Source organism: Montipora capricornis, chromosome 4 (genome assembly GCF_036669925.1).
Source record: "Montipora capricornis isolate CH-2021 chromosome 4, ASM3666992v2, whole genome shotgun sequence".
NCBI classification, from domain to species: domain Eukaryota; kingdom Metazoa; phylum Cnidaria; class Anthozoa; order Scleractinia; family Acroporidae; genus Montipora; species Montipora capricornis.
In genome coordinates, this window is record NC_090886.1 from 38,942,172 (window position 1) to 38,957,962 (window position 15,791).

The 15,791-nt window shown below is 38.7% G+C and overlaps 1 pseudogene; it reads left to right on the forward strand.

Annotated features, from left to right (window-relative positions):
- Positions 1-3,242: 3,242 nt before the first annotated feature.
- On the forward strand, positions 3,243-4,962 carry LOC138044704 (uncharacterized; annotated as a pseudogene).
- Positions 4,963-15,791: the final 10,829 nt, after the last annotated feature.

Sequence of the window (15,791 nt, forward strand, 5' to 3'; positions counted from 1 at the left end):
TGGAAGCTAATTGGTACAATCATTAAAAGGAAAGCTAAAGTTAAATCAAACTGCTCTTCTAGGATCATAAGAAATAGTAAGATCTATACTAACGAACTCGATATTGCTAACCAATTTAATCAGCACTTCACTACAATTGGCCCTACCCTTGCTAGTGCAATTAACCCTATCTATGATAACCCCACCAAATACATACGTAATAGCCCCGCAAATAGTTTTTACTTATCAGCTGTCACTGAAGAATATGTGGCTCAGTTATTCTCAAATCTAAATGAAAGAAAGGCTTCATTGGATATTCCTAACAAGTTAATAAAACTTGTTAGCCATCAATTATCAAAACCTTTCTCATATATTTACAATCAGTCAATCGTACAAGGTATTGTGCCTAATGTACTTAAAGTTTCAAGAGTAACTCCAATATTCAAATCTGGGGATGCAACAGATCCTGCAAATTACAGACCCATAGCAGTTTTATCACCATTTAGTAAAATCCTAGAAAAAATTGTCAATGATCAGCTTATCTCATTTAAAGATAAATACAATATCTTGTTCAAATACCAGTTTGGGTTTAGAAAAGACCATTCTACTGAGCTTGCTATTTTAGAAATAACTGACATCCTTAAAACCTCAATTGACAACAATCTCATTACATGCAGGGTCTTTCTAGATTTTTCCAAAGCCTTCGATACTGTCAACCAAGAGATACTGCTAAGGAAATTACATAAATATGGAGTGCGTGGAAAAGCTCTAGATTGGTTCACAAGTTTCCTTACTAAGAGAACTCAATATGTGAAACTAGGTAATGTTGAACCTGAATTTCTCCAGATTGTTTGTGGAGTTCCTCAGGGGTCAACCCTTGGACCACTATTATTTCTTCTGTACATAAATGATCTTGCTAACTCTTCAGACATGCTTTCCTTTCGACTTTTTGCTGATGATGCTGATATCTTCTATGCTACTAAAACATCAAAAGATCTTGAGGCAGTTATGAACTCAGAACTTCAGAAAGTAATTAACTATTGCAATCTCAATAAGTTGTCTATTAACATGAGGAAAACAAATTTTATGATAATAACATCTCCACAGAAGCCCACTATACACAATATTAATATCTTAAACATTGAACGCAAAACTAGTATTAAATATTTAGGCATTTATTTAGATGAGCATTTGAATTGGAAAACTCAAATAGCACATGTACAAGCCAAACTGACTAAAAACCTTGGAATCTTAAACCAACTACGGAACTACCTGAATTCAAAGATGTTACGACAATTGTATTATACACTTATTTACCCTTATCTTAATTACGGCACAATGTGTTAGGGCAACAATTATCAGACTAATTTAAATAAGATCTGTACTAAGCAAAATAAATGCATCCGTAGTATTTTTTTCGCAAACAAACAAGAGCCCTCTTTCCCATATTACCAAATCCTTGAAGTTTTAAAATTTGAAAATATTGTTAAATTCAAAATCTGCTCACTGGCATTTCAATTATACAACAATCCATCAACTGTTCCAGCAATCTTCCATAACTTTTTAACGCCTACAGCAACTGTCCACTCCTATAACACCAGAAATTCTGCTAAGCTTAATTTTTACCGACCACAAGTTAGAACTAACATAGGCAAATTTACTTTTAAGTACTCTGCTTCTGTCATGTGGGAAACTGTCCCCTTGGCACTAAAAAAAACAAAAACATTTAACAAGTTTAAGAAACTTTATAAGGCCCACCTGATCTCTTGTCAATCAAATAATGTATGTTCTTTTTAATGGTCAAATGTATAGCACGTAACTATTTAATAATAATAATGGAGCTTGTTTAAAATATAATAATAATAATAATAATAGTAATAATAATAATAATAATAATAGTAATAGTAATAATAATAATAATAATTGTCTTCTTATATTTTTTGTGTTTGTTACCGCTGCTGTTGTTGATGACGTGTTGTTCTTTTCTTTTGTTTTTGTTTGTCGTTGCTACTGTTGTTGTTGTCTGTTTGTTTGTATGTTCCTTTTAATTTTTTCCCCTTTTTGCTAAGCTTGTCCTGTATAGATATCTCACGTGGTTCAGTATATCTCTAATATGCTTAAGTTATATACATGTAATTTTCTTCTGTAAATTAGTCCTAGGCTCTACAAATGTTTTTTTTTTCTATATCCCAGTAAAGCTCAGTGTCATTTCTTCGTTTACTTAAAAGTAGGTGGTGGTCAACTAGAAAGCCTTCGCTACTTTGACCACCACACACATTTTATAACCTGTACTGTAATTATTTTATCTTGTAACCATGTGTTGTGACTATACTTTTCTTTCTATGTTAACGTTATGTAAATAGAGTGAAATAAATGAACCATGAACCATGAACCATTAACTGGTGTTCCAGACATGGTTTCAATATTTGTTAAAGTGTATTCATTACAATATAATGTATTAATGCCAGTAGTTAACAAACAATAATTATTGTAATTCTGTTAACAATTTTGAAAATACTTCTAGAAGTGAATTTCTAAGAGACATCAGTTAACAGGAAATAGTCATTTGTTTGCACAAAACACCTTTTAGCACCGTATAGATTATTTCCAATGGCCAAAATATTGTTGAAAGTAAAAGTAGTCCACAATTTGATGTTATATAATAGCAGTAAGTGACATTGCTACACATTGCTTGCCAGCATTCACACCAAAGATTGCTTCATTTCCTTGACTAGAGTCAGTGGACACAGTGGTTGCTGGATCAATGATATCAAATATTGTAGGACCTGGATTTTCCCCCACATCATCACCTGTTAGAGATAACAAGTTAAACCGACGTTTCGGAGTAGACATCACTCCATTATCAAGGTAAAAATGTTCTATGATGCTAAAATTACAGTATTAAAAACGATTGACGCTAAGAATTAACATAATAAGCACGTGCGAAATTGGCTATAAGAATACTTTAGCACGAATGGAATCCGATTGCATATTGAGGCTAGGCTTAAGTGTTGTTATAAATAACATTTCAAACACTAAGCAATCAAATTTGTTTTTACATTTTTTGAGCACCTCAAAGCGTTTAAGCAGGTCCCGAGGGATCGACCCGTGTGCGTTCTTATAGTGTCTGGCAATAGCCGAGGACTGTTGCTTATGTCCCTTTACACGATTGTGTAAATGTCCGCGTGTGTAGCCTACACAACCTTCATCACAAAGGTCACATTGAAATTACCAAACCAGATAAGGGTTCGGGAGTGGTCGTAATGGACAAGTCCGAATATTTACGCCTATTATCTGAAGCTTCCATCAATGACGCAAGTAAATTTCGGCCTGGTCCCCTGGAACGGCCTCCAAGTAGAGGTAGACCACCAACTTATTACCACCCTCTTCTAAAGAAAGAGAAAAATTTAGACTCTACTGTCCGTCGAATTCTGCCCAAGCCCATTGCGGAGACTGTGTGCCCTCCAGATTAGCCCATTTATATGGCTTACCAAAGACACACAAGGAGAACTTAGCGATGCGCCCTATTCTATCAGCAAAGCAAACATACAACTACGCGCTGGCTAAATGGCTTGACACTAAACTTAAGCCTTTGTCTTTGAATCAGTACACAGTATCTGACATATTTGAATTTACGAACGAAATTCAAAACATGGAAATAGCAAACGGTGACATTCTGGTTTCGTATGATGTGTCTTCCCTGTTCACAAACGTACCCTTGGATGAAACGATAGAGATACTCGCGAACAGAGCTTTCACCAACAATTGGTTTAACGTAACGTACGACTTGAATTTGACGAAAATGGACCTTGTTGACCTTCTCAGAGTAGCTACAAAAGAACAACTTTTCCAATTCAATGGAGCCTTGTATGAACAGACTGATGGTGTGGCCATGGGTTCTCCCCTTGGCCCCTTGCTCGCTAATGTTTTCATGACCTCAATCGAAGAAAACCTCGAACGACAAGGAAAACTCCCTTCGTTCTATCGAAGATATGTAGACGACACCCTGACCATCATGCCGAATATGGCGGCAGCATCTAGCTTTCTAGACACATTAAACCTTGCACATTCATCCGTAAAATTCACCATGGAAACTGAAAGCAATGGTATGTTGCCATTTCTGGGAACTCAGTTACTGAATCGATCTCCCCGGATAGAGACAAAGGTCTACGTAAAACCCACGAATTCAGGTCTCCTTCTGCATTTTCAGAGCAATGTTGACAATCGGTACAAGAATGGCTTGCTGAGAACTATGCTCGATCGAGCACACCGTTTATCTTCTTCTTGGTCACACTTCTCAGACGAATGTGACCGTTTGAAGTCAGTTTTCTCACGCCTAAAGTACCCGAAACAACTCGTAAATTCCACTATCAAACGCTTTGTTGACTCAAAGGTCTGCGACCAACCGCAACCTTTATCAACAGCCCAAGAGACGGATAACATGGTTCGAGTAGTCTTGCCATTTAAAGACCAAAACTCAGCAGAATTTGTAAAAAAACAACTTAAGGATTTGAGCCTGAAAGTAAACAAAACCATCCAGCCTGTATTTACCAGCAGAAAAATTGAACAGGAACTGAAAGTGAAAGAGGCAAAGCCGCCGATCATAAATCAGCAGTGTGTTGTATATAAATTTCAATGTGACCTTTGTGATGAAGGTTATGTAGACTACACACGCGGACATTTACACAATCGTGTAAAGGGACATAAGCAACAGTCCTCGGCTATTGCCAGACACTATAAGAACGCACACGGGTCGATCCCTCGGGACCTGCTTAAACGCTTTGAGGTGCTCAAAAAATGTAAAAACAAATTTGATTGCTTAGTGTTTGAAATGTTATTTATAAGAACACTTAAGCCTAGCCTCAATGTGCAATCGGATTCCATTCGTGCTAAAGTATTCTTATAGCCAATTTCGCACGTGCTTATTATGTTAATTCTTAGCGTCAATCGTTTTTAATACTGTAATTTTAGCATCATAGAACATTTTTACCTTGATAATGGAGTGATGTCTACTCCGAAACGTCGGTTTAACTTGTTATCTCTCACTTTTATAGTTTTATGTTTTAAGAAATCTCTTTTAATCATCACCTGTATTAATTTTTTTAGGTATTGCGAATGCTGTGTGTACCATCAATGTTTATTACTGCTACTCCAGTAGATGCTGCTAGTAACACTGTTGGATTCTCAGGATTTATTGGAGCATGCCTATAGATTTTTACAACAGTGTGGTAAATTGTTTTAATCAAATGGCTTTTCCCAGCACTACCACTTCCAGTTATAAACAAATAAACTGGTTCAACATTTTGTGACTTCAGGCTGTTGAGGTTTTCATTTATTTCTAGTCCATGAAAGCACCCTGTTGAAAGCTTTGTATTTCATTTTTAATTATTTAATGATCTAACGGATTGACGTAATTGGTCATCAGATATTCCTCTTGGCTGTTTATACATTGTTATTGCTGATGGACTGTGATTTCCAGTAGTTTGGGAATTTGCACCAAGCTCTGAGGGTACTTGTTCATTGAACCTTATCTACTGATGATTCATCATGGAATTCTAGTTGAATTTCAACATTCTCTTAATGATTTATAAGATCGTATGAATAAATGACAGTGCCATGCTTGCTTTTTAGCTATTCTAGAGCTTCTGTTACTAGTAAACAGCTGATAGAGATGCTGTAGTGTGCACCAAAAGTTGTCTAAACTGTGCAAATGGCAATAAGAGAAAGATTAGCTGCAAGTCATCGATGTAAAATTCTAAACAGGTCCTGAAATTTGAAGCATACTGAAGGAACCCATTTCACTGCTGCATTGTTATGGCAAATGTTCAACCAATCACGCATGGACGCATGGTGGGCTGAATGGAGTTAAACTAAGCATAAGACCCCAAGTACGCATTGCGGACCTATTTTTAAGATTAACGTGGACACATCAACATAATCATCCTCATCACCAAGCACCGAAGTAAAAATTGTTGAATTTTGTTTTTAAAAGGTTTTTTCCTAAGTTTCCGCAAGTCAGGCTTCAGGCAGTTCTACAGCTTAGCTCCGAAAACGGAAAACGAATTAAGTCGAATACTCAGTCTTGATTTATTAACATATAAGTTACCAACATCAGAAAAATCTAGTGTTATATGAATGAACGTTGGATGGACGGGTGAAAAGATCACAGATATTCTGAGGCGCAGAATTGGTAGATGTGTCGTGCACGAGAGAACATACTGTTTCAAAACGAGACACGAATTTTGCACGATGTTTAAAATCCTATTTTTATTTGATATACTTCTTCAGCTGGTCAGGATGATTTCACAGGATCGCTGTGACGTAGATTAAGGAATGCTTGTTGGCGTAGGTCCTATGTTTTTCAGGTGATCAACGCAAAGGTATCGCTCTGCGTTAGTTTTCAGTATTTTTTTCAATTAAGAAAAAAATCTATCATGTCTATGTCTATCATCGAGGAAGGTGCTCTTAATCCGGAAGCGAATACAGCAGCAAAACTGAGGATTTTCAAATAGGTCATATGTCCAGGGAACACTTGAGCGAGCTGTGTGCCAAATTTTTAAAGTGGCAGACAATTTGAGCGCTTTTAAAAAATTGTAGAAAATTCGCCTGTCTTTCGAATGGAAAGAGAGTTTCGCCAAAGTTAATTTTTTTAAATATGGACTTTCAAATAGGAAAATGAAAATTTTCACGTTGTGGGCATTTGAACGGCGAAGACTTAAGTTCTATCCACTCGCTGATGTAACTATAATGGTAGCACTTTCTTATCAGTATTGGTCCGACAGGGCGTCGAGCCAGGGAGTGGCCTAAAGCCTGAGCAACTTCATGTGTGCTGGTATATAAAACAGTATGTCATCTTGTATGACCTACATTGTTTGGTTGTGGTTTTGGATTGTGAACACCCGCTCGCCAATTGTGTTGATGGGGTTGTCAAAAAGCAGTCTGTTGAGGAATGAAAAAATTATCAAGTAAGTCAGTTTTTTTTCCACAAATTTAAAGTTACGCATGTGACAAGGAATCTGAGATTAAAGCAAAGGTAAAACATAATTTAACGTTTCTTTATTTCACGCACGAGAGGCCGGGTATGGTCACTTGTGGCCTGATTTAACTGAATGACATACATTACTCGAAGATACTTTGAATTCCTGAACGTCGCTAGAAATCAGGGACATTTTGAGCCCACATTACGTTATGCGGATATATAGTGTAAGAGTGATTTATCGCCAGAAAAGTTTCTTTTTAAGTGAGCATTTAACTGCTTTTGACTTGTACGGTTTTCAGACATAGGAAAGATGACATGAATGCTTAATAAAAGTTCGTGTAAAGCTAGAAGCTCCCGCAAAAAAATGGCCGTAACTGCTGATCGAAAAGCTTAGCCTTGGGCTCATAATCCGCCGATGACAAAAAAAAAAGAGACCAAAATGCAACCTCAAATCCAGGTTCTCTCTCTTCAGGGAGAATAAGAGGGAGAGAGCCTGGGTTCGAGGTTGACCAAAGTGAAGAAGAATATTGTTTAGTTTGAAAACCGCTGTGAAACAAAGTTGCATGATTACAAAACTACAGAAAACTAGCTTTCAATCTATGGGTTGTGGAGCAAAATCGAGCCTAGAAAGCAAAAAATATCGCCAGCGTCCTACATTTCTTCGTTGTTTTTGCACTCGCTTTCCTGACCAATTTGCCACAGAATTTATTGAACACAGGCTCAAAATGTCCCCGATTTCTAGCAATGGGCCCCGTCTGGGATTTCTTGAAGTTTGTTTCCACTCAATAATCTAAAACAGAAAAAGTTGCTGATTGAAACAATAAATTGCCTATACACATTACGTTTCTAAAGAATTTTAGAGCGGAAAGGGATATTGCACTTAGTTTTCAGCAAGACGTTCACCCAAGGCTGTTACATGAGATAGCTAAAATGGTCAAACTATGGTAGCTGTGATTTGAAACATGTTTCACTGGTCATACTTACAAATATGTAAGACTCTCAAGTTTGGCAAACATTCCACTCGTCAAAAAAGTAATGTTGTTATTCTGTAAGAATCTGAGGGAAAAAAGTAAGATTATGTCAACTGGTTTTCATGAGTAAAGTAGTTAAACTCATGGTAAATAGTTACCCTTTCCACCTCTTCGTGTAAATAACAGAGAGCGTATTGAGTTCATAGCAGTGCAGTTTTGAAATATTTCCGGCTCGAGCAATCAGTGGATAAATTTATATAAAAATAAATAAATTGAACCAATTATTATAAAAAAATGCAGCCACTTTTGAATTCAAGTAACATGTTTCGATGTTTCAAATATCACCAGCCATAGTGAGTATAACAGTTAAATTTTTACAAGGTGATCAGTATATATAGCTATCAATACAATAATTCTTTAGAGATTAAATGTTCGTTACAAGCGGATAAATTCACCTAATCAACAATATTACAGAAAACACAACTGACATAACGGTAAAGTTTAAAAGTGTAACGCTAAACTGACAGGATCAACTTGTTTGTTGAGTTCGAGTTTCAACCGCCTTCATCCTGAGTGGTTCAAACCCGAACCCAACAAGAGTCCTATGCGGGGACATTGATAATGTGATGAAATGCTTTAGCTCTACCATATCCGCAGGGTCGACGTTCACATTCAAGTTCCTTTGTTTGACTAAGACTTTCCCCCCGAATTTTCTGTCGATTAAAGGTCTTGAAGACGAAATAATCCAGCGTTTTTCAGCAAATAGCTAATAAGTAAGAGCTACTCATAGGGCCGCAGGCGTGATTGAGTTCTGACGTCTCTTGTGCAGTGGAAAGCATGGTGGTGGTGGCATAGCTGTCATTGGCCGCAGAAAATTCATTAGAAGTACCAATACCAGCTTTCAGCGTCACGTTACGCATACATTAAAAAAAAAACAATGTGAAGGACTGAGAAGTGCGGAAGTGACTCAATCAATGACAGAAGCTCAGGTAAAAATGAAGAACTTAAGGAGAAGTGGATACTTAAAAAAGAAAAAGAAAAAGCCGAAGTAGACAAAAAATATTAAATCAGAAGAGTTTTGACTGGATAAATGTGGCAATGGCTTTTCATGGATTTCAACTCAGACCGTATCCATCTAGTAAACATGATTCGATTGAGACTTGTTGAGGTCTTGGATTTTTCAAATTGGTCTATCACGGTTTTTAACCCGGGAGGGTCTCATCTAGCAATTACGGTTTTTGGACATGATTGGGACTTATTGAGCCACGGACTTCTCATTTATTTTGCTTATGGATTTAGACTTGTATAGGCCAGGATTGGTTATTGCCTTTTATGAATTTGCTTTAGTTGTGAGGCGGGGTTCGACTCCCCAGTGTGCTTGGCGGGCGAACCCTTAGGAGTTTTATTGCACTTGGTCGTTGCACTGCGCCCTCGGGACTGCCTCAAGTATAAATGTAGAACACTCACTTGTGGTACAAAGTCACATTCCCTTTGTTCGAGATTTTGCCATCTTGAATACACTGTGGCCAATCAACAGGATTGACTTGTTGAACAGAGCAACCTTTACAATATTTTTACCAAATATGCACATACAACGTTCACATGACAGTCACCACGAAAATAAATGAGACAATTAACACAATAAAATTCAGTATCGTACCATCTTTCTCTTTTTAAGAAATTAATTATTACACTTTGAAAGTAACAAAATAAGTAATTAAAGAAAACAATAACACTTAGAGAGTTCTGCATTAAGCAAGTCTGTTTCCACAACAGTCTAAAAACGTAGGAAGCTTCATAATTCTAGCGTAGGTGTTCTTCACGGGTGGAGGTCCAGGTGATGGTTCTGGTACGGGTTCTAACACAGAGTTGGGTGCAGGATTGGGAACACTTGAACTGGTAATTGTTCGAATTTTGCACTTTAGGAAAACTCTCACTAGTAAGACCTACTACTTTGGCAGTGCTGTCTGGGACTGCTTTTGTTGCTGACTGTTGCTGAGCTTGTCATGAGAAACTGCCTGTTCCGACCCATGGTTTCTGAGACCCCTTTCTGCACTTCAGCGACCCTGATATCTTGCCAAATTTCCAATTACGGCAAAGGCTTTGCATACTGGTCATGATAAAGCTTTGCTTCCCGTCTCTTCTGCTTTATTTTACGTTCTACTTTTTCATCGACGGGAAAATAGAGAAGGGCTGCAGCTGTCGGCATACGGGTTTTAGTTCGACGAGTCATCATTCGCTGTGCTGGACTTAATCCAATGTTTTCCTCGGGCGTGTTTCCTTACCCCAGTAAGACAAGCCAGGGTGTTTTGTTGTTGCGGAGTGCTTTCTTGAACAGGTTCTTGGTAATTTTCATGGCGAAGTTGGGTCCCTGAGTTCTAATGAAAGTCTGAACTGTGGTCTACTAGAAAATGTACTCTTTCCTCTGAAGGGCAAATGGGTCTACGACCATAGGACTCCAGGAACGATATGCAATTTCGGTGTCTGCAACGGCTCTTTTAGGCTCCTTACTTCAAAATCTGCGCATACAGAACAATAGGTGATTGCTTGCTTTTGGTCGCTGTTCATTCCAGGCCAGAAGGAGACGTCTCTAGCGTTTCGCAAACATCCCGCAATTGCGAGATGAATAGCATGGCTTCTTGCAAGGATTTCCGTTCTCAATGGTAATGATGTGCTGACTCTTAAACAGGAGACCGTTACGAAGATAAATTTCTTCTTTGTAGGTCCAATATTCTAGGACGGCAATGGGCACATCACGCCTCAACTCTGGCTACCCTACTACGACTTTTCACCCAAGAGACAGGGGGGCCAGGCCTTTTGCCTTTTGTAACTGTGTGTAACTCACTGGACACATAGGCTCTAGACACACAGTCAGCTATGTAAATTCGTGGACTGTTTTTGCACTTAATGTTCAAGTTGAAACCCTGTAGTCCGTGCAGCGTCCGCTGCAGTCTACATGGAGCGGTGAAGACCGGCTTCTGAAAGACTGATTGAAGTGGCTTATGAGCGGTCTCTACTCTGACCTTCTCTCTGCGTGAAATGTACTGGCTGAATGTCTGTCAAGCAAACGCTGTTACGAGACACCTTTTCTCGATTTGTGCATACCTGCGCTCAGTGGAAGTAAGTGATTTCGACAGGCGACAGGCTGCTCATTTTCAAGAGTGTCTCCTAGTCTGTTTTCACGTGCATCACACTGTATCGAGACCTTTTTGTTGACATCATACTCATAATTTGCCAGAAGACGGTGCTTGACCACAGCCGTCCTCACTTGATTGTATATTACTTTTAAACTCTTCAGGCGCCAGATTTATTTGGAAAGACATTATTAGATAGCGATAACGCCCAAAACGTGTCAAGGCTGATCTGGTAAAATCCATTCTTGGCATCTAATGAGCTAAAGGCCTTTGTCATGATAAATACCAGAAACCCATAATGGTTGAAACGTGTAAAGTGCGTTCACAGCTTCCGAATATTCAGTGCGAACTGATTGGTTGAATGTTTCAGTGCTAAGTACCATATTTGGAAACCCCTCGCTCTTGTTGTTCCAAATATGGTACTTAGCAAATTAATTATTCAGAAGCTTGTTTTCCAGCACACAAGGGGCCGTTACACGTTTCAACCCTTATGGGTTTCTGATATTACGTCATTCGTTCACGTGGTCTTTCATTAAACATGGCATGGTGTCTGAAGTCCTGGAATTCAAACACAGTTTTAAGCACGAAAATTTTGCTCAAAGAGAAAAACCTGAGAAGCAACAAGTCGCCTTATTTCTTCATCTCCTCGGAGAAGCACTGGAAATTTACAACACATTCTCGTTATCGACCGCGGGTCAAAACCTTGACGTCTTACTCCAGAAATTTGAAAATTATTGCAATCCTAGGCGGAACATTACATTTGAACGTCACAAATTCTTTACTTGGATTCAGGAACCGACCGAGAGCATCGATCGGTAATCATCATATCATATCATATCATCGACTTAAGTCATTACTCACGTTCCGAACTGACCGATTGGATTTCAGAGGGTTGGATCTGGGGAAAAGTGACGTCATTTACTCAGTATCTTAAAGTTCCAGTGTGTAAACGCAGCTTATGAAATATGCAATACAGGAGTTTAGAAGTCTGAAAACCCAAAACTCCCGTGCTGCATATTAATTTAGCCGCATTCTTAAACTATTGAGTCACTGATGTCATTTTCTCCTCGATCCAGCTACCTCAAGATTTTAATGTTAGAAACGGCGAACCATTAAACAGGAAATTCCAGTTGAAATAAACAGGTGTATTTTTGAAATCGAGGCTAGAAACTTGGGTCACTTCTGTACTAAATCTGTACTAAAGAGAGCTTATGAAGACGGCACTAACCCATACATTGCCTTGCTCTAGAGCAGAAAAACCCTGATAACTGGCCTGAGCTATTCCCCAGTTCATAGTTTTCTTTGACAGAAGGCTAAGAATCAAACTTCTAACTACAACACGGTTACTGGAAGCAAGAATTCCAACAGATGCCAAGTCCCAGCTCCTGGCTAAACAGAAAACAGAAGCTGTACTTTGACAGAGGCGCCAAGTCACTACCTCTTGTGAAAACGGGTGAGTGACACTGTTCGACTAAAAAGAAAGAATGGCTGGAAACCTACTGCAGTTACCAAACATGTTCACCCCTAGATCAGTGGTTGTGACCACAAAAGGCACTCCCTACAGACAAGACAGGAGACACATCATCAAGACCCCTGCTACTAACATAAGCACCATCCACGAGTTCAATAAGTGACAGAGGGATCACAAAGTGCCCAGAAAGTGACACCATCCAGTCCCCTGGTATTATCCGCACTAGATCTGGTAGAGCTGTACAACCACTAAGGTTAAATGACTTTGTATATAATTAGTTGATTAAGCGCAATTCATCATTTAGTACATCGCTAATCCGAGTTGTTGTTATCAGCTGAAACATTAACTTTGCATGACTGTGACAGATCTTGATCAATGAAAAGTGGACAATGTCGATAATTTTGATTGCATGTTTATTACTCCTTTCATTAGCTAGAAGGGAGATGTCATGACATGATGTCGGTTTATTACGTCATTCGTTCACGTGGTCGTTTCTTAAAAATGGCAACCTTGACCTTGCATAGTTTTGGTAGCAGTTTTTCGATTGTAGAAATGTGATATTTGGAACGTTTGATGACCTTCTTCAGCTCTGGAGGATCAAGGCAAATCCTAATTTTGCCTGGCTTGGATACTACTACTACTGCTAGTAGGTTACTTATCCTGTGTTGGACATTCCTCTTTCTTGGTGCACCTTTCTTCTTTAGATCTGCAACTTTAGTGGTTTCTTCCTCTCGAAGGACTACGGGTGTACGCCTACTAGCATGCTGAACAGGTACTGATGCCGGTTCGACCACAAAGCTGGTAAATACATCCAATGTGGCCCAGTCCCTCAAAGACGATCCTGTAGTCCTGAACGACTTGTTGTGGGGTTAAGGGTATAATATTTCACCTTGGGAGTGCATCTTCAGGAGTCCTAGCTATTGGTAGGTGACGTGGTAGCAGACAACATTAGTTTGTTTGAACGGCCATCTTTTTTAAACTTAAGCACTTCCATTTGACCACCGCAAGTGACTCTAAGATCTATTAGTCCCAGAAAATTGATGAGAGAGCCATTAAACAGTTAAAGCTTTGTATTGCTGGCTTCCATTTGAGGATAGCCATATGAAGTGCTAATCAATAAATCATGATGGAGTGATAAGTTAGAAGTTAAGCCCATAACCAGTTGGTATTTCAGAGGTTTTCTTGTTTGCTTTCTTCGTTGAAGAAATTTAGAGTTGCAAACTAGCGGCCACCATTGGACTTGAACAGTTGAAATGTCTTCAGGCCTGAAGATGGATCCTGCAGAGCTTTCACCGCTCTCCTTTAACCGAAGAATTGAATCGTCATGTTATTTTCCCACACACACTGATGCAAAATGGTGTCATTTTTTGCAGTAAACGCACTGGTTATTGTAGGCTGTACAATCTTTTATTTTGTTGTGACGCTGCCGTTCAGCACAGACAGGGCGGAAAGAGACCGGGCGGTGAAACGAGCGGTGGCAAGTGTTGAGATCGGCGACTCGCTCGAAGAATTAGAAGAATTGTTTTTACAGGACATCACAGACGATCAGATGTTCCAGACACATAGCTGATGTTAATGTAACAAACATTTTCCCTCTGTTCTTGATTGGTTTTCTCCTATAACCTATGGTCTTTAGGTAAATCCAAGTGTTTTGATTGGTGTTTTCTTGCTCTGGACTTTGCCATACAAGCCATTTCCATGGAAAAGGTTATAAGCCATGGTTTTTTTTACATTTTGTTTATATTCTGGTGAGTATTTTCCCGACTCATGCTGTGTGTTGAAGGACCCAAAAGGCAAGTCAAAATACAAGTAACAACTTGGAAATATTACGCTCTTACTAACCGAGCTGGAGGGCTATACTGGGGAATATTGGTTGAACGCTGTGGAACTAAAGATGGAGCGCAGCGAGGTCCATGCAAAAATGACCAAGGTGCAATATTCCTCAACATGGCTTGGGCAAGCTTAGTTAGAAAGTAGTTTATCATATGGTACTCGGGCCATGGTTGTTTCTTGAATTTGTGGCTTTTCAAAAACAAAAATTACACAGCTTATGACCACTTCCAAAGAAATGGTCGGCATAGCAAAATCTCAACCAAGAAAGAGCCAATCACAATGCTTGCATTTAAGTCAAAACTACCTTACTGCAGGAGGAAAAGCCGGCAGGGCAAGCAACCCCCCACCCTTAGCTCAACTGTGTCTAGAACCGCCACTGATTACCACAATATTTTCTGTAGTTGAATGACATAAAATAATGGAAACAGGCGACAAGAAACAATATCGCACCAAAATATAATGTCTTGCAAACAACGGTTAAACAATAATTATGTTACCATTTGTGTCTGGTGCCCCAAGAAGGAGCCATATTAAATTAAAGATGAACTAAGTTAAATTAAGATTGGTTATTTAATAGTAATACATGAAGCGGCCGTTAACCTAGCAACCTTTGCAGCTTTCTTAATTGGTGATGATAGAAGAATCCTCCTTACAAGAAGGGTTTTCTCTCCACTAACTAAAACATTCACTAATTAGCAGGTAGTTTGAGGGCAATATTGTGTGTGTGAATGGTGAGTTGAGGAAAAATCATAGACAAAAGTTAGGGTTAGTCTGTAGAATGAGGAGCAGAAATTTACAAAGCAAACTCTCAACCCCAAAATAAGGTTAACAAATGTTACAAACTCTGTGTGAAATTAAAAACTTTAATCACAGAAACAGCCAGATAGTACATGTATAAAAAACTGAATCACGTAGGAGGGATTAACAAATATTTGACCATGAAAATTATTCAGCAGAAGTGGCCGGCTTGGTGGTGATGCCTCCAAAAAGGCTTGTGGTGTATGAGGCCACCTAAGCAAAAAAGAGCCACAAGTCAAAAAGGGACCTTGCCAAGTGCTGGAATATGTACTCACTAGTTCTACTATATGTTTTAAGTTCTCTATGCGGTTTCGCTAGTCAAACCTAACAATAAATACAGTCATTGTTATTTTTTAAGGTATGTTCCAGGGCTTATGCTTCTAATTATTTTATTAATGTTTCACATAGTGGAACAAAAATTTGATCATATTGATCAGCCACAGGTTAGTTTATTTGTTTGTGTCCAAACTGCACAAAGGCAAAGAAAAAAATATGGGGTTTAGGAGAGGATGGGGAGTCTTAAAACGTAGCAGTAGTGATAAGCTAAAAATTGCTTTTCCTCAGGGGAGGATATTCTACAAGGCACTAGAATCATTGCTTTGTCCTCAGTTGGTACAAAATATGAA